This window comes from Pyxicephalus adspersus, chromosome 2 (genome assembly GCF_032062135.1).
Source record: "Pyxicephalus adspersus chromosome 2, UCB_Pads_2.0, whole genome shotgun sequence".
NCBI lineage: Eukaryota > Metazoa > Chordata > Amphibia > Anura > Pyxicephalidae > Pyxicephalus > Pyxicephalus adspersus.
Window position 1 is genome coordinate 89,334,073 of NC_092859.1, and position 18,887 is coordinate 89,352,959.

At 34.1% G+C, this 18,887-nt stretch overlaps 1 protein-coding gene across 3 annotated transcripts in view; it reads left to right on the forward strand.

The window, feature by feature from the left end:
* The window catches only part of SYT1 (synaptotagmin 1), a 285,194-nt gene that overhangs the window by 27,692 nt on the left and 238,615 nt on the right, over positions 1-18,887 (forward strand). For all 3 annotated transcript variants that reach the window (XM_072401415.1, XM_072401412.1, XM_072401413.1), the window contains exon 2: positions 15,391-15,481. The gene's annotated coding sequence lies outside the window, so the exon portion shown is untranslated. The remainder of the gene's footprint in view (positions 1-15,390; positions 15,482-18,887) is intronic.

The window sequence follows — 18,887 nt, forward strand, 5'->3', positions numbered from 1 at the left end:
AAGGAACATATTTTCTTTCTTTGTATCAATATCTAATCATTTCTTTAAACGCTGAAGGATTTGTTTTTCCCATTATTTTAGGAGATGCCTCTCCACAGAAACAAGATCAGTATTGATCAGACTGGAACAATTTGCACTTGAGCAACAATTTCCCCTCAAGTGTGTTTTGATGCACTCCAGCATCTCACATAGGAGAGGAGATAAACCAGTGACACAGATAAATAGTACGAGCTGGTAATGTTCTGGGGAAAGTGACAGTGTGATAGAGAACAGGCCTGTAAGTAGGCTGCATAAGTACAAAACATTGATCTAAAAGACATTCATCATGACACACGCTTTGCTAGTACTGTAATTGATACTGTAGGCTACTCTGAAATGTAAAACAGATCATAGAATGCTACAATTAAAAAGACATATTTAAAAAAAATGCTGTTTTATAAAGAAAAATAAAGTCAATGCTATCCTGTACCAGTTTAAATAAATACAAAATGTTGTTCATCATCCTCTGCAATTCGTTTTATTTATATGATTTATTAGACCACAACTTTAAGAAGTGAGACCTTCTTCATTAAAAATATTTAGCGTACACAATGCATGTTCATTACACCAAATAAAACTAAGATTTATTTGTTAGTTAGAATCATAAAGAAATGTTGTCCTCCTATTTCACACTGAATGGATTATACATGCATTTGGTCTTATCTGCTTTGACCACAGTAATTGATTTTGCATTGAAATTCTTACACCTTGAAAAACAGCTCTGCAAATCCCAGACTATTTTTGTCTTTAATCACGAAAAGCGATTTTTTTCCCTTTTAGAAGGGAATTAATCTTTGTTTGAAAAGATCTGATGGAAAGGGTTTGTCTGTTGAATTAAGATCACAGTTAATGGATGGACAAACAAATTTCCCTCTTGTCCTGTACCTTACATAGTAAGATATATCAAGAAAGATAATGAAGGGATGACTCCAGCAGCATTTAAGTAAGCCGTTACTCAAAAGTTGCTAATGGGATCATGCATTCTTTCCCAAAATGAAAAAAATATTGTAAAGAATGCCTGATATCATTTTTGGTCCTGCAAAGCAATTTAAAAACATTGAAGTGCGCAAGGCAAAACTACAATAAGATATGAAGTGCAGCAGCCTCCAAAACTCCCCCTTTATGTCAGATCCCCAGGCCTTCTGAAGGACAAGCCATTGGCACTTCCTGGTAGTGTTAAATCTTGCCCAGCTTTTTCTGCATTCTTCATATTTCTATTGATCCCTGAAGCTACCCACAATAGTGATGGGAATGTCACAAATAGGAATGATTGGGGAATGACACTTTTCCTTGGGTTTGCTCCACTTCAGCACTAACACTTCCCCAATCCCTTGTTGTTGCTGCGTTCACCACTGGCTTCATCTGGACCAACCACGGTTGATGTAACTTATATACATGGACATGGTGGTTATGTTGTTCTAGCAGAGGTTTGCATGCCAGGTTTGCTCAGTTTTTACCTATCATCACTAATCAAGGCATTCCCTTAGGGTTCATTCATACCATAATGCAAACTTATTGAAAACGGCATTTTGACATGAGTTATTTTTACTGTGCTGCACTGAACTGTGTTTTTCCTATTTCCCTTTAGAGAGAGAGGGATAAATAGAGAAGCACATTGCTTTAACATGCATTGTGACAAGTTTTTGTATTTCAGTGTTGGCGTTGATTGGCTACACAGACAGCAATAGTATTTTATGTGTTTGTGTGTTAAGACTGCATTGAGCAAAGTTACTCAAGCCAGCCAACACTACTGCTGTGAATGATAATAATCCATTGATGATGTACAAAATCAAATTAGGTACCGTATTTTCCGGTGTATAAGGCGACTGGGCGTATAAGACGACCCCCCACTCTAACCAATCATTTGGGGGTCGTGTTATATGCCCAGTATTGTACTGTTCCTTCTGCCTGTCAGATCTCACTATTGTGTGAGAACTGAGAGGCAGAAAGAACTGTACACTACTAGTTCTTAGTAATGAATGGGCACGTTCCTTTAATGAATGGGCGTGTTCCAGTGAAGAGCCAATCCAGGCTCTCCACTGGAGAGCCAATCCAGGCTCACATCCTGCTTTTCAGCTTACACGAGTCCTGCTGTGAAGCAACGGGAGCCTGCCCAGGAGGACTCGTGTAAGCTGAAAAGCAGGAAGACAGAAGGAGGCACAGGAGGACTCGCAGGGACGCCAGACCAGAGAGGGGACTCGCGGGGACACCGCGCGCTGCAGGTAAGTACTGGTACCCGGAGTACAAGACGACCCCTGACTTTGTCATAGATTTTTCGGGGTTAAAAAGTCGTCTTGTACGCCGGAAAATAGGGTAAATTGTTTCAAATTATTCTTCACTCAAAACAACTAGACACCAGCAACAACTGAAGGAAGGATATGGAGGATTTTGATAATATTTATACTCAACAATATCCATTTTGAATGCAGACTTTTTTATTGAAACATCCCACGACCGCAATTGATTTCTGATAATATTTTACCATCAAAACAAGTGTTATGACCACAGTGACAATTTCTAAAGTGTTACCAAATGAGGCTGAATGTGTTTTCCCAGCCATAATAACAAAGAAGAGATTTAGTGTGTGCTTAGAAAGGATTTTGCAGTTAGGTTGTTATTTATAAATTATCCATGCCTGGAGTTCTCTGAGTAAGCACTAGGGATTAAGAAAGTTATACTACAAACATGACTAGTATATATCTTGTTTTAGAATTCCTGTTTCAAGTTCAATATCAAATTTTTCAATTATTTTTTATTATATATATATATATATATATATATATATATATATATCTACCAATAAAAAGCAAATTGTAAAAACATAACCTCCCCATACTCCGATGTCATAATAAGGCTCTTTGCATTTAGGGATAAAGGTTTCAATGTTGTAATTTGCTATGGGGATCAGGTCTTTGTTGACCTGCTTTGTGGTATATTTTTAATATATTAGAATCTAAATCTAGAATTCTTAGATTTCGAGTATAAGGGCCAGTCCAGCTCTAGTGCTCATCAGACGCCAGATCTAACTTTGTCCTGCTCATCTATAGCATGCCCCCTAAGCCTTGTGAAGCTAGTCACACCTAGGACTTCTGTGCACAAAGGTTGATATCTGGGAAAGGACTGAGAGAGGACCAGGACCGACAAATATCGTAGTACAGGAGATTCCAGCAAGGGCAAGTCTAGAAAACTGAGCAAAAGGGCATAAATAGGTATAAACACATATTATTGCACATATTTGTATAGGAAAGGAAACCTCAATCAGGTTTCTGTGCATTGAATATCTGTAATGGCTCCAGGAGACATTACCCAAAGGATTCTAATGAAAGTATGAACAATTGTATCCTCTTAGTAATGAATCTGTTGTTACTAACAGAAGTAACACAATGGGGTTTTGCTGCTGTATAGCTGCACCTGCTAAATGCAACATGCACAGACAAAAACTTACCATGTAAACTAATATTAACATAGGTGTGCCTATGATGCCAGATTTGCATTGTGGACCACAGTTTCTTAAAAGATAACATAAACTGTTGACTTTTAGACCCTATTTTTTAGCCCTGACCAAATAAATAGAGAATATTTACATATGTTAAAAATCAGATAGAGCTTTAAATAACAAATGGAAATGGTTTACAAAAAATGCAATAAAAACTAAAAAGTTCTAAGTAACACATTCTAACATTACGTTAGCTATTGCCCTACAGATAAGCACTTTTTCCTCCACAGAGATGGAGAAGGAAGGCAGTATATATGTATTTATAAAAGTCTGTGCTGGTAAACTTCTTTTCTGTTTGCCTCCTGCATCACATTCAAATTTCCATGACAGGTTTGAAAGAGTTCGCTGTAAGAAATTCAGAAAAGATCACAAGGTTCTCAGTGGACTGGTGCAATGCGACAATAGGAATTGCTATACTACTCACAGTTAGGCATTGTTCCTTGTATATTCCCAAGATGTCATTTCTTTCTTTATTGAATCGTACCTTTAAGCATTAAGAGTCTATAAAATAATGCTATCTAATTAACTTATTGTAATCAATGTGATCATTTTAATGATGCCAACTCCAGGGCTGTCTTTTTATGGATTCTTTGGAATCACTCATGCAGATACAAAAAAAAAGTTCTGCTTAGGGAAAGCTATTCTGTCATGTCGTCTTGTTATGTTGTTCGTATTAGCAGAAGAAAAAGCTTCTCAATGTCACAGAATATAGAACATCTCCCTCTTTGTACTCACCATCGGTGTGAATGTCTAATACAATATTGGGATGTTTTTCAGCAATTACTTAAATCAATTTAGATGTAGAAGATGTCATCAGATTAATAGCTCATCAGTTAAGTGAGCTTCAGTTATGCTTCATTTATGTTACTAATTATTGCAACACATTTGTCAGGCAGTAAAAAAATATAATTGAACTAATCCATAGAGTCATTAATAAAAAAATAAACTGCATCTGCAGCAGGCAATCCATTCTGTTTTATTTTATAAATTAACACAGCCAATGTCATAGTCTTTGCATTAGGAGGGCAGTCCATAGATAATTCTATTGATGGATGTCACTGCTCAAAAATGTTAGTCCCTACTGTCAGCAGGATAGAAAATGACATGCTACAAATTGTATGTTCAATTGAATTATTATATTCATTTCCTTTGGAATTCCTCCATGAATGCTTGTCCTAACCTATTGTGAAATGAAACTATTGTTTCATTTAAATCATATACCTATTTTTACACTAATGTTGTAGTTTTATATGAGCCCACATACATGAGTAAATTGAATATCGTGTTTTATGGGCCACACATGGTTGCTTGCACTGCATTTATTTTGCACAAAGATATCCTACTTTCATTTGTATAACATAATAATTACCCCTATTCAAGATTCTGCAGTGCTTTGTGTGAAAGATGTTTATAGGTTTATCTCAAAATGTTTGAAACGCAAAAAACAATTTTCTCACCTACATTTTACTACAAGTTCTTCATGTTTTCATATAAAGCTAGCTGTACATGAAAAGTCTAGTATGATATGTATTCATTCCATTCAATTAAAAATTATTCTACCACACACCTCTATTAATACAAGTGAAAAGCGTGTCTTATATAAGCCCATGTGTTTCTCGATTCAAAATTGGTTTGAAAAGGAATTAATCAAGAGGTCTCAAAAATAGAAATTTCCAGACCTCAGCGGTTGAGTTTTTTGATTCTACACTGGACTGTCCAATAATTCTGACTTAAAATGATCAAAGTGACTTCTTTTACAAAATTTAAATTCACCAAATATAAATATTAGTTTACATGATATAGAATCGAGTGACAAGATGTTTTGGCAAATAGTAGGACTTCTGTAAGGCCAAATAGCCCTCCATTTCTTCATTTCTTTATTTTACCTTTTTATGTGACCTAAGACATCTAATTTTACCACCTAAAATGTTTTGAAGGGAACACCAACTTGTGGCAGATATTAAGTTTGTAAGCTTTTCAATGATTCAAAACAGACAGATGAAAGTGGTTGGCACAGTTTTGTACATACCTTTCCTAAAATATCATTGTACCCTGCCTTTGCACCCTTTTTCACAGACCCATTCATGATGGTTAGGGTGGATCAAGGTCAGCGAGGCTAAGCATGAAAGGGCTAGGTGATCCTGGAAGTTCTCCATCCAAACAACATAAAAGTTCTATTTGCTTGCTGAAGCTCATAATTTACACTGTGGAAAGCTTGCGGTGTGCAAATAAATCATATTAATTCTAGTACAGAGCACAAGACTGTAGAACTGAAAAGTTAAAAATAAAAAAATGGCTGGAAGTCAGCTTTAAATCCATCATACTGATTGATGTTATACTGCAATTTACTACTTTAGGAATAATGGGGTTTTGAAAATTGAAAAGAAGTTTATTTTTTATCAGCTTCATTTATTGATATAATATGTTAACATGATAGTTATTAACCAATATTTTATTGTGAGTTTTATCATAAATATATTTGTATTTATCCATACTCTTATGTCTGCCCCATCCTAACCTTTCTGGTTATTCTTTTTGTTTGGGCTACAAGCCCTACTCCATAGAAACCATGGTTTACTACACTGCCTTTCTGACTGCTAACAAGTCCACTGAATTCAGTTTGGGATAAGCGGTTCTGTAATATTATGTTATATATGTGTTGCAAATCAACTTTCTGGGAGTGTCCACGCATCTTAAGGCATAAAATATGACGCTGTTTGATGGATTTGTGATGTCAGTAGGACATGCGGATAACTTCCTTTATTAGTTGTTCTGCGGTGCTATGCACAATGTTTTGTACCTGTAAAAGTACATTTAGTATACGTTTCAGCTGCAGTAAAGAAGTGCTTGATAGTTTCAAGAGTTTTTCTTGATTTATTTAAATATAATAAATGTTTATGAAAAGGTGGAGTTCACATTATGATAGTATTCAGTAACTATACAACACATTCTTTTCCAGGTTATTATTTGATGGGCATAGAAAAAATATCTTTCAGTTCAGATCATCCTCAGCCATGATTGCATGTCATCATTATTCAACTATGCACTCATGAATTTATTATTCATGTCCTTGAAAAGCATGACCTTTTGCATCAAAATAGCTTTTGAAACCAGTAAATCACCCTCTTAGGCAGCTGTTACTATTTTTATCATGACCAGTGAGTTTAACTGGTAATGGTAATATTATGACATTTTAATGATGAATTCATAACATTATACAGATGAACATTACATTTTGCTTTTTGAGTAGTTAGTCTTTTTTTCTTGAATAGGTATGTTTAGCAAAAACTGTGAATTTGCTACTATGTTTTTATTAGAATGTTGAAACTAAATTCTGAATAGTTTATTTTTAGATTGGTAGTTATGTAACACATTAGATTTGTTGCTGAGATAGCAATTTGCTAGCAGCAAGCTGCTCAGTTGTTGCTGCTCTTTGCACAGGCACCCCATACCGTTAAAAAGTGCACACCAAGCAAAACATTGTTATCCCTACCCACCAGTTTTTATTTTGTCTTAGGTTGTTTTTTTTTTTAATTTGTGTGCTGCAAGTGTAGATTTCACTTGTTACATTTTAAGGCTTATTTCCCTAATAAAAAATTATTGAATAGCTGGTTTTACACAGCTTCATCATTTGCTGACTGTGCCCTTTCTTTGTAGTATTTTTTGGTCAAGTCTTGCTATTCCAGATTGTCCTGTAGCTAGCCAGTATTATGCTGCTGTGTCTCATGTTATTAAATAGATTTGTGTATTTTCAATGTTAGTCTCAAAGTCACAGAAATGACCCCACTACTTGCACACAAATCTGACCCTCCAGGATGAATTTGACTGTATAAAAATGGTTTTGCATGTGCACTTTCCCTTCATGGCAGTCCCTTTGTCTTTTTTAACACTAGTTTGCATTCTAACCATAAAAATGGGAACCTATTAACAACTTCCCCCTCTAGATGTTATTAAAGTTTTCTGCAGTTTAGGGGAATATAGAATATTCCCTCCTGTCTTTGGCAGTGACTTGCCAGTTTCCAAAGAAGGGAGGTGTGCTTATACATAAGCATCTGATTTTATGGAAAGGTGGAAGGTGATTGTATCTGTATTAGTGCATTTCGCACTTCAACAGAGTTAAGTACAGTTCGTTATTACTTTTTATTTGGACTAACAGTTACATTTTCAGGACAAGCTTTTGTCATAACTCTGTTGATGGAAGGGTGGAAAAATAAGTGCTATAAAATGAAGCTGTTACTTTTCCTACTGTGGGAAAAGTACAGGTTCAGCTAAGGTCTTTGGATCTTATTTTGACTAATATGTACTTTAGAACACAGAACACAATCTGTTTAAATTACAGACTTTGCAAATTGTAATGTGTGTCTTTATCTTTCACCTAATGTCCAGGGTGAAAGAAGTAGCCAATGTGTTCTCATTACATCGATTTTCTCTAAAGTTCTATTCAGTACAGATGGCAGAGAAACAGTTTGAATGCAGACAGTGTTTACTTACAGATAAGTTATTAAAGCCTGTGGTTGAGCTCAGTGCATTTTCATAGGTGAAAGATAGTGTTACAATATCTAAAGATCTGTCTTTTACAGCTAGATGAGTCCTCATAAGACTGCAGATGGTAAAAAAAATGTTGATGATGGTCTATAGGATAATGAGATGTATGAAATTCTGCATCTGTTACTTGTTTCCCAAACTGTTTATGCCAAAAAAATCTTTGCCAAGACTGATTTTCAGATCTTTGACTAATGAACCACAACAACAAGTTTAACAGGCCCTTGACAGGTGAAAAACAATTCAAAGTGAAGATATAACAAAAGTACAATCTGAAAATTTGTTAGATTTTATATGTATATTATTTATCTTAAACATAAAGACTTTTTTGTTAAGTATCTATTTCTTTGATAAAAGTACATATCTAACTGCTAGTCTTTTTATTGTTATTTCTAAGATTTTTTAAAAAACAATTAGAAAAATGTCCCACACTGCAAAGTTATCACAGATCAACAATTGATGCAATGAGTGATAAACTGGGTCAAACCTGGAGATATTGCAGTAAAATGAATTGCAAATGAAGAATTTGGTAATTTATGATACATATATGTATTCATGGTTAGCTTGTGTTAAAAAAAAAAGGAGATTAAAACATTTGCCATTTTTAAAAATCATTGCCAGAATAATAGGCTTCTAGAACCCTCTTTCCAAGGGGCTAGGAAACTTCTTTGGATTTTGGCATGATGATATTTCATAGAGAACTCCAGACCCAGGATACCAGAGGTTTATAAAAGACAAGTTCCCGAAGGCTTAGTCTCCACTGCTTCAAACACTTCAAACACACATTTAAAGTGCTTAAAACAGGTGTTTTTTAAAGCACTTCAAACAGATATTTTTAAGCATCCTAAACGCACTGCTAAAGCTTTCGATTGAAATCACTTGTGTAGTCTCCAGGGATGCTTCAGCTTTGTTTTGCTTTACTTTGCTTGCTTCATTTTCAATGCAACCTGCTGCTTTGTCCTGTGTAGCAACTGTGATGCTCTGTGTGTTTCTGAAATTAGTGCAAAGCAAAGCTGAAGCATTTCACGTTTTTCCTCCTACACAGCCTGAAGCTTGTTGAAAGCCATTGAATTCTAGGCTTAGGAGATTCTAATCATTGGCACCTAGTCTGGAACATCTGATACTAATGTAATGTATTTAAAGTGGTGGTGGTGGTTATGCATATTCATTCAGCTGTAGGCGCTGTCTAAATGACAATAAAATGTAAGTAGAATCAACAATTTCCTATAATGTATTTATGATTGTAAAATGCACAGATAGAACTACTCTACCACAAGCCAACAAGTACACAAAATCTTTTAATGTGCTGTATCTTTTATGTGTGTGATGTAATATACACAAAATCAGAAAAGATGTTTCATTGTTAAAGACTTGGGGGCCCAAGGTATGGTTGAATTTGGGGGGTGGCCCTTCTGCAGTAAAAAAAAGACAGGTGATGTCCTTTCTGCAGTAAAACAAACCAACTGCCCAGTTCACAACTAAACTCACTCTACTTGCTCTATCCTGGGTGCCGCCATCTTTATCTGGTCCTCTTCTGGGTTTGGTAACTTTGCCACATGTAAACAGGAGTTCATTCTTTCCTAGCACTGAGCTGAGGACTGTAAAACTTGCATACAGCGTACATTAAAGAAGATTGACAATTAGCAGGTAAGTTTATTTATTGCAGAACGGACATAGCTCATCAAAAAAAAAACCCTTTTTAAAGTTTTTAATTTAAATTTAGTTTACACTTGCTCTTTAACAATCTGCTTTATAGGCTTTTTTTTTGTGAGATTGGCAAAAAGAATTTGTACGCCTGGCTCTAGCCATTAAAAATGATCTTTTTAGGTACAGGTTGAGTGCACTAATGAAAAAATTATATAGTCAAAGCAGAAAAGGTTTTTTCAGTTAAAAATGTAACTCAATGTTTGTTTAACGAATGTTACATAAGGTATATAATTGCTACAAGAGCTATACTTCAAATTGCTGTGATTAAAAATGACTTTTCTATTCCAATCTGCAGTTAGGTATAATTTTCTAAAACTAACAAAAAATGAAAATGTTACTTGCTTGTAACCACAGCAACTGAGGTGTTTTAGATGCTGCATATTTACAAGATGCCCGAAAAAAACATCATATTCTTTGGTCATGTGATCAGTGTGATTATTATTCCTGAATCTGGTTATGTGATTATAGTGAGCAAGTCCCAAAGAGTAACAATAATGTAAATAGATTGCTAGTTCCTGTCAAACTTTAGGAAGCAATACCTAGCGCTGATATTTTTCAGAAATACATTCAATATAGAAATGGAAAGGATCAGCTGTGTGGTTATGTACAATGAGTAGGGGCGGCTTTAAATATTGCCATTACCAATAACTCTTCTTGTTCCAGACATAGCAACTAAGAACAGAATATCTAAATTTCAGATTAAAAAGCGGATGTAGCTTTTTGGGTTTTTCCCCTGCCACAGGTAAAGAGGGGTGGAAGGAGCAGTGTTTTTTTTTTCCCAAAGACACATTATTTTATGAGAGATATAAGTAGTCATTATTATTTTGCACAATGCCAATACTTTTAAACTACTTAGTACTAGCCAATACTTTTATATAATATGGTCACTTTTTTCTACTTTTGTCCAAAGTATTTTTTGTGAAAAGAATCAACTAAGACTATTCCGCTGAAATGTGTAAAAACTTGAAATCATAAGAGAGACATTGGAAACGAAATAAAGAGAGAAACACAGTGAAGCTGCAATACACAGTTTGTTTAGTGGATGTCCTTATGTAGTTGAAGACTTACTAGATTTGTTGTTGTCCTTGGTTATGACCTTGTGAATATTTTGTTCCACCTCTATTAGGTTGGCAGAGCCTGATGAACTATAAAAATATTAGATATACATTATCTTGGTTTTGCAGACAGTGTTACATTGACACGGCCCATTCTTATCTGGCAAAAAGGTGTAACTATGTTATCTTGCTATTTTCCTTTATTCTTCTCTTAGTTGAGAGCTTCTTTTTGAAGGTTTTCTTTGTAAAATAGCTGAGTATGTAGACAGGAAGAAGATGAACTCTAGAATGATTTATAAAAGGAGATCGAACCAAGCTGCTGTAAAATAATTGTGTATCAGATAAAAGAAATGTAATATCTGTGTTGAAATAGAGGTTAACTGTTTTAAGCTTAACCAGCATGTAACATTTAGATCTGTAAAGGATTTTCCTATTGAAATGTATGTTGTAAAAACATTAGCACAAAAAAAAGAAATCTCATGTACTATAAAAAAAGCATTTTAACGAAAGGTTCCTGCCCACTCACGTGTATGTGAAAGAATGGTAAAGTGGAATCACTAGAGGTATTAGCACCCTCACAGAGCCAAATAATCATGGGTACACAATATGCTACAGGTAGAGTAAAATAAATCCTAATTCTGCCAGAAACCTTATGCTTGTATTTTCTTATTCACTCTGCTTGTGTTGCACTTATTAGCCATGTCCAATCCACTTCCATGCACTGCAGAAGTTTTCCCTCCCCCATGTTTAAGGGTTTGAAAAAGCAATGATATATAAAATCTTGTTCTTCATTGTAGACACAGTTTAATAGTTTTACCCCTTAAAACATCTTCTATTGGCCATTCAGTCATATCAATTTTCATTATATCCTCCCACTCTGCAGTGAGTAAAAGAGTAGACTCAGGTGTGTCATTTGACTACATATTTAGGTAGTTGAAATAAAGAATAAAAACAGTGTGGCAGCAAATTAAAATTACCCTGTTTGGGATATAATTGTTGTAAATGCACAGTGATTATCATTTTAAAACAGGAGGTAAGAAAATTGTGATCTTGGGCATTTATTAAATAAATAAAATTTTAAAATTGGTAATGTTTAGAAAAAGTCTTACCTTATTATTATTATTATTATTAATATTAATATTTTTATTAATAATAATAATAATAATAATAATATAAAATGTATGATGTAACACAAACTGGAGTATTATGCCTTTTTTATTAATGGTGCTTGGGGAAACATATAGCAAGATGGAAGTGATTTGCAAACAGTAGGATGCATCTGCAAGGAGCAGTGTGTACTGACATCACGTGTTTGTGTGCATGTGTGCAAGACATGGTTACCATGAAGTTAGTATTCGGATGCAAATAGGGAAGACAACTGATAAGTGAAGAATGGCCATTTGGCCGACATCATTGCACCATGCATTATGTTACTTTGTCATAAAACACTATCCCCTGATGAATCCACTGGTTTTGGTGAAATGTGTTGGGCCTGGATAATAATTTTGGAGCACAGTTTCCTAATATAATCTGGAGCTCACAGATGATAAGCAAAATCAAAGAAAGAGACAAGTTAGTGAGTTAAGAGGTCGCAAATCAACCCCTACAGGAAGATAAGGACAATAGGATTCTGGGAATCTAGGATAAATAGAAGGCCCATCTTGATCATCCTGAACATACAATTATTATTACCTGAGCAGCAAGAGTATGAAGAGAATATTTGGAAAGAATGCACCAAAGTAGTGGTACAATAGAGAGATTTAACAAGATAGAAAAGATGCGTTCAATAAACTGTATAACAAGCGTAGGAATTCAGAATAATACGCTTGAGGTGTGTGTAATGTAGGAATTAAAATGTAATTTTCAATAATGAAATAAAAGTGAACTTTTAGGTCTGTTGGGTTGGATGTGTGGAGATGTGACTCTAAGCACACTCATAGTAATATATATGTTAAAATGTAGCTAAAGCAATAAGCTACAAGGTGGTAGGATATTGTATGTTGGGGTGATGCTTGGCCAGAGTCTAGATTTTAGCAGAATTTCAAAAAAGGTTTGTAGTTTTGGATTGAATAGGGAAGGATCAGAACTTCTGGCAAGTTTTTATTGCTATCTGTATCATCATTGGGAAGATGTTTCTGTTACAGTGACTGGTAATGAGAGTGAATCTCCCTGATAAGGACAAGAACTTGACAGACTGCTAACACTTTTCAAGTTCAATGACAACTCCCCAACATTCATGCCATTAGTGTGTCTTACTATGCAAAATCAACCAGCAGTTGAGCCACAGCTAATGACAACTCTAGCTGTCAGTTACTTCGTAGTCTCCTTGCTGACGGTGTATTTCTAGAATGAACTCAGAACTAAGTAATTACTCTATTTCTGAATCTTGGTGCAGGAAAACTTCAGAATTAGCTCCAACTTTGCAAGATTTTATTGATTGTCACTAATGGTTGTCTCAAATTTAGAAACAGCAATATGGTAGCCCCAATGCCTGTCATGTCTGAGGAATATATCAAGAGCAGATGTTCACAGAACACCACCAATATGCAGACAGGACAAGCTTACATCCAGTGATTGAGATCCTTTTTTGTGAAAACTATTTATTTAATTGTCTTTGCAATAAGTTATGTGAAAACAAACTAATATTAAAAGTACTACTGAGTGGCCCCAGTAGTAAAACTGATGGAAAATACTATATCTCTGGTGATACAACACTTACATATGAATAATTCGACTTGCTGCATTGTAATGTTGATGTAAAGCTCTTACATTTGTTCCCAGTGCATTCTGTCCCATGTGTACCATGACTGCTATATTCACAAATATTTATATTTATGTACAATTAAATCTGTTTGTGTGCTTAATAATGGACTCATTAGCAGCAGTATGTTTGGTGAGCTTAACACTAATTTAAAAAAAACAGAGAAGAGAATCTCAACTATAAAAATATATATTTATATATATATATATATATATATATATATATATATATATATATATATATATATATATATATACTGTAATGTTATTATTATTATATACAGTACATCTTGCTCTCTGTGTATTATATATAATATGGTGATGCATATGCTGAGAAACCTAGCTTTTGCCTTTGGCCCAATATGATTTATTGTTTAAAAAAAATGATTCTTAATGAGAGTTTAAATGTAAAGCACTATATATATATATATATATATATATATATATATATATATATATACTGTAAAATTATTATTATCGTGTACAGTACATCTTGCTCTCTGAGGTTGCTACTTATATATATAGTGCTTTACATTTATACTCTCATTAAGAACCTGTTTTTTTTAAACAATAAAGCAGATTGGGCCAAAGACAAAATCTAGGTTTCTCAGCATTTGCATCATCATATTATCCTAGTAATGGAAACATATGCTCTCTTTGTGTATCTTACTCTATTGTGATATTTAACTGATTCAGCAAATGAAAAGGATTTCTAAAGATGCAGAGATTCAATAGAATAGATTTTACTAATTGAAGAAAAAAAAAGTGTATTAGTGGATCTGTGTGCGCTTCAATTACACAAATGTGATGGGGAATTTTAAAACTTCTATTCTCTATTATATCTGTATATATAATATCTGTATTATACTCTGTAAAGTGCTGCAGAAAGGGTTGGCACTAAATAAAGAATCATAATAATGATGATGATGATGAATTTCACATTCGTAAAAACAAAATCTTAGAGCATGTTTTATATAAAAAATCAGCCACATCCTTAATAGAAAAAGCTGTGTCCCATGCTGTTGGGAAGGACCTTTGTTCTCTGTGGGGAAGCAATGCTCTCAATGTTAATATGATGGTCTCAATGTAAGATTGACATTTACTACATGAATCACTATATAAATGTTAATGTACTCCTATATAGATTGCCAATTTGGAGTCAAATCAAGAATGGTTGAATAGTCCCACGTGTGCACAATTTGCTTTCCCTTCCTTCTATGCTTCAGTTTTTCCTGTTAAGGCATGCTACAATAATTATCCATTGAAAACATGAAATTGTTACTTATTTTTTACTTAGATGCATCTGGTATATGCAGAAAACTGGCTTGTAGATTTGTAAATAAAATCATCTCCTGTTTAAACTTTGACTGGCCCCAGTTATCCATAACTAGTGTAAATTCCTTTTTCTTTCTGCCTAAGCTTTTTTGACTATTTGTTTTTATGTTTTTCAGCTTTTTTTTTTTTGCTTTATGTTTTTTTTTTCATATTTTAGCTGTCCATAAAATTAAATATTACTTGAAAGTCAAAACATAATACTATATTTAGTTTGATACTCTAAGTACAAGCAATGTAATTGGCAATGCAATTAGCTTTTTAGCTGAAACATGATATTTGCTTACTTCCAAAAAGGGTAAACAGAAGTGAGAGTAAATGTGGTAAAAAGATACTGTACATGTCTTAGCACTCTGCTACTGCTTTATGTGTGTTCATTGACAAATAAGATTTTAAAAAAATCTTCAACCCTGCTTTAACTCTCATCTATAACATCTATTTCCTTTGATTTTTTTTTAGTATTCAAATTTGGAGTAAATCAAAAAGAGTCTTTGGCTGAAGATCTGTTGAAGAAAAAGAAACAATATACTTGGCTAAGGCATACAAAAAGGTAAAACTACATTGATATCATTATTAATTTAGGTTACTTTGTTTGTATTACGGTAAAATACCAAGTAAGCTCATATAAATGAACAGCAGGCAATTTTGGAACACATCACCAAAAGGGTCTTGTAGTTTCTTAAAAAAATTGACTGACGACCTTCAGCAGAGAAGAGATTATTGCTCAGCCACAAGTCCACCTTTCTAACAAGAGCTAATTTATGACTAAATTGCCTCTGTTGGTTATCATTCAACTTGCGATAATGGTCATCATGAAAATTATGGCAATTCTACTATAGTTGTGGCAATGAGCCAGATTTATTAAAGCTCTCCAAGGCTGGAGAGGATACACTTTCATCAATAAAGCTGAATGGATCTGGTCCAGGATTGAAAACATTTGGTAACAAATATGTCTAGTGATTTGAGGATAGCAGATATTTCTGTATGTTATAGAATCTCATTGTAAAATCATTAGGGATTGCAATGCCCCTGCTTATGTAGCTTATGTTTTGGGATGTATTTTGCCTTAGCTTGACAGTAGTTTTTTTTTTTTTAACTTTTTGGGCACTCTAGTGTACGTATCCAGTGACCCAAATGTCACCCTAATAATTACATTCTTAAAAGAATAAAACCTTTGACGGTCGCAGGTTGGGCATATATGTCTCCAACTGCCAATGTTACAGTATACTTTTTTTCCAAATACTGGAAGCTGGATGATTGCAATATAAGTTGATTGCTCATAATTATCCCTACATAAATTTATGGGGTCAATGTGATAAAATATATATATATGAACTAAAAACTATCCAAAAATGCTAACTACTGTTAGAACAAATCCAATTTTGATTTTGATTTTTTTTTTGTATTTCAACAATTTACACAGTAACAAAGATATCCTATGCTATTTATTTAAAACTGTCTAGATTTACTTTAAAATACTACAAATACTTTGCTTTTACTTTAAAATACTACAAGTATAATAAGGTTGAATCTAATGAATGGATAAACTAAACCAACATAAATCTGTAAGCTTAAATGCACGTGTTTTTGTGCAAAAGGCTGCATTTGACATGTTTTGTATGCAAATTCTTCTGAAATAGGACATGCTGTATTCAAAGGCATCGCGATGCAAAAAGGTCAAAATCAACCTCACATATGTCATTTACAAAACTACACTGGACAAAATTGATGTGCTTTCAAATACAGCTTCGAATACAGATAAACAACACCTAAAACTAACAGATATTCACATTTACAATATTTAGATTAAAGTGAACAATCATAAAAAACTATAAAAATATATAATTTTAATTATATATCTTCTTGTAAATTGGCTTGAACATGACATTGACTTTTAAAATTTAGTTACATTGAAAGCAGAAACAAGAGCAATTTCTAAAAACTTTAATTGCCCTTGTTATGTTTACTAGGTTTGTTGTAAAACATCTATAGTCAATAATCCACTGAATACCCAAAGAGAGGTTTGTTTATGCTTATTATTTTGCTAACACTTGAATGGGTCAATAGATCATCTGTATGCATAGTTATATTTCTCTAAGTCTGGTTATCTTAGCTCTTTGTTAGCCTCATTGATTGAATTGATATTCACTATGGATTCCCTGTATAATATTACCTGTTGGCCACGTTTTTCTCTCTACAAAATGTATATCCACCAGGCTTTCTCAGATCAACAGAGAAAGCTGTCCTATTATTTTCCATACTTCTGATCTTGCCCCCAAACCTTTTAAAACTAGATTTGAAAGCTTCTGTTCACACTTTGGGTGGAATTTACATTCATGTTCCATTTTCAAACTGGTCATAGATTTATAGGAGGTACGTACATTCCTGATTTTATTCTAAACCCAGAAGAGCTAATGAGGGGGCAGTGTAAATCTAAACAATGGCGGTGGTGTAATAGTAAATTGCAGGAGCATATTGCTGTGCAATATTTCCTTTATAATAAAGAAGACATTTACTAACTTCTCACGAAGATGAGAGACTTTTAAAGAAAATAGTAAGTGAAGTAATTTTTAATCCAACGGACTAATATCTAATTGACAAATATTCAGATTGTGAAATAGCTGAACTAGCAGAAGGGATCACAGGATTTAATTCGGCTTGTCACCACTCAGAGGTACCTGTATTATCCTGATGCATAATGCCAGGTCCATATGCCTAAGGGGTTACTGTAAAGCTTTATTTACATAAGCTTGTCCTTACTAAGTCTAGTTATGACACAATGATTTCTACCCTGAGAACAAATCTCAGTATATGTTCTTGTTCTGGCTACTCCAAAGAAAGGGATCTCATTTTATTTTCATCACTCTTGGAGAGTATGTCATGTTTGTGAGTTTGTTATGTCTCCCCTGTGTGCGCTTTCTCTGCTGCTGCCCTTAGATATGATGCTCATAAATTACCAAAAGGATATTTTATTGTTTTGTTTTTACCATTTTTCCATGTCATCTAAAATGTGCATTTTGTGAAAAAGACATGTTATGCTTTTTTACACTTATAGGTAACATTTTGTTGAAAAATGTATACTCTATCTGAAATCAATACACTGTCTTATGTACAGCTTAAATTGTACATTTGATAAAAAAAATGCATACCCATGTTTGTCATCAATGAAAACCAAATGGAAAAACAATCCAACAATCCAAAAACGTAAAATGTCTACCTTGATCTATTTCACGTTTGTCTCCAGAGCCTTCGTATTGGTCAGTACAGACACAAAACATTTAAATGTCCAATGGGTAGGCCTGGAAGGTAGAGGTAGGGGTCAAACCAGACTATATATATATGTTATAGTTTACTTTATTGCACTCTTATAAAGTAAGGCTACGACTTAGTTAAGAGTATTCACATATTTGCACATAGTAAATTAGCTTTAAAACAACCCGTCACCTACTTCTGTAACCACAGGTACTGTGGAGCAATTCCTTCTGTGGAGCCAATAAAGAACAAAGGCAATGTAGATTGTTCTACTTGGTTTCTTATTAGCTTTAGCTCAGCTTGCTCCCTGTAGCAGTGACTTTTCAGCCTTTCAGCTTTCTGATATGATATAAGCACAAGGTATGCCTCCTGTTTACAGTAAAATGCTGGAAGGCTGCATAAGTCACTGCTACAGTTGCTGAGAAGCCACAGTCCTTATTATTTATTTAGAGCAGTGATAAATAAATAAAATGAGTTTAATATGAGCGTAGTTGTTTAGTTTGGTCCAAAGGACGCATTATCATTCTTGGGTAAGAATGCTGTCATGTACTAGAAGAACAAACTGACTTGATTTGATCCTAGAGCGCTCTTTCCACTTCCTTCCTGGTTACTTTTGATTATTTAGCACAACACTACATCTGCAGCTGCGTTCTGGGTACTGTGAGAATATAGTACAATAGCGCAATAAGTAATATGAAACCAGC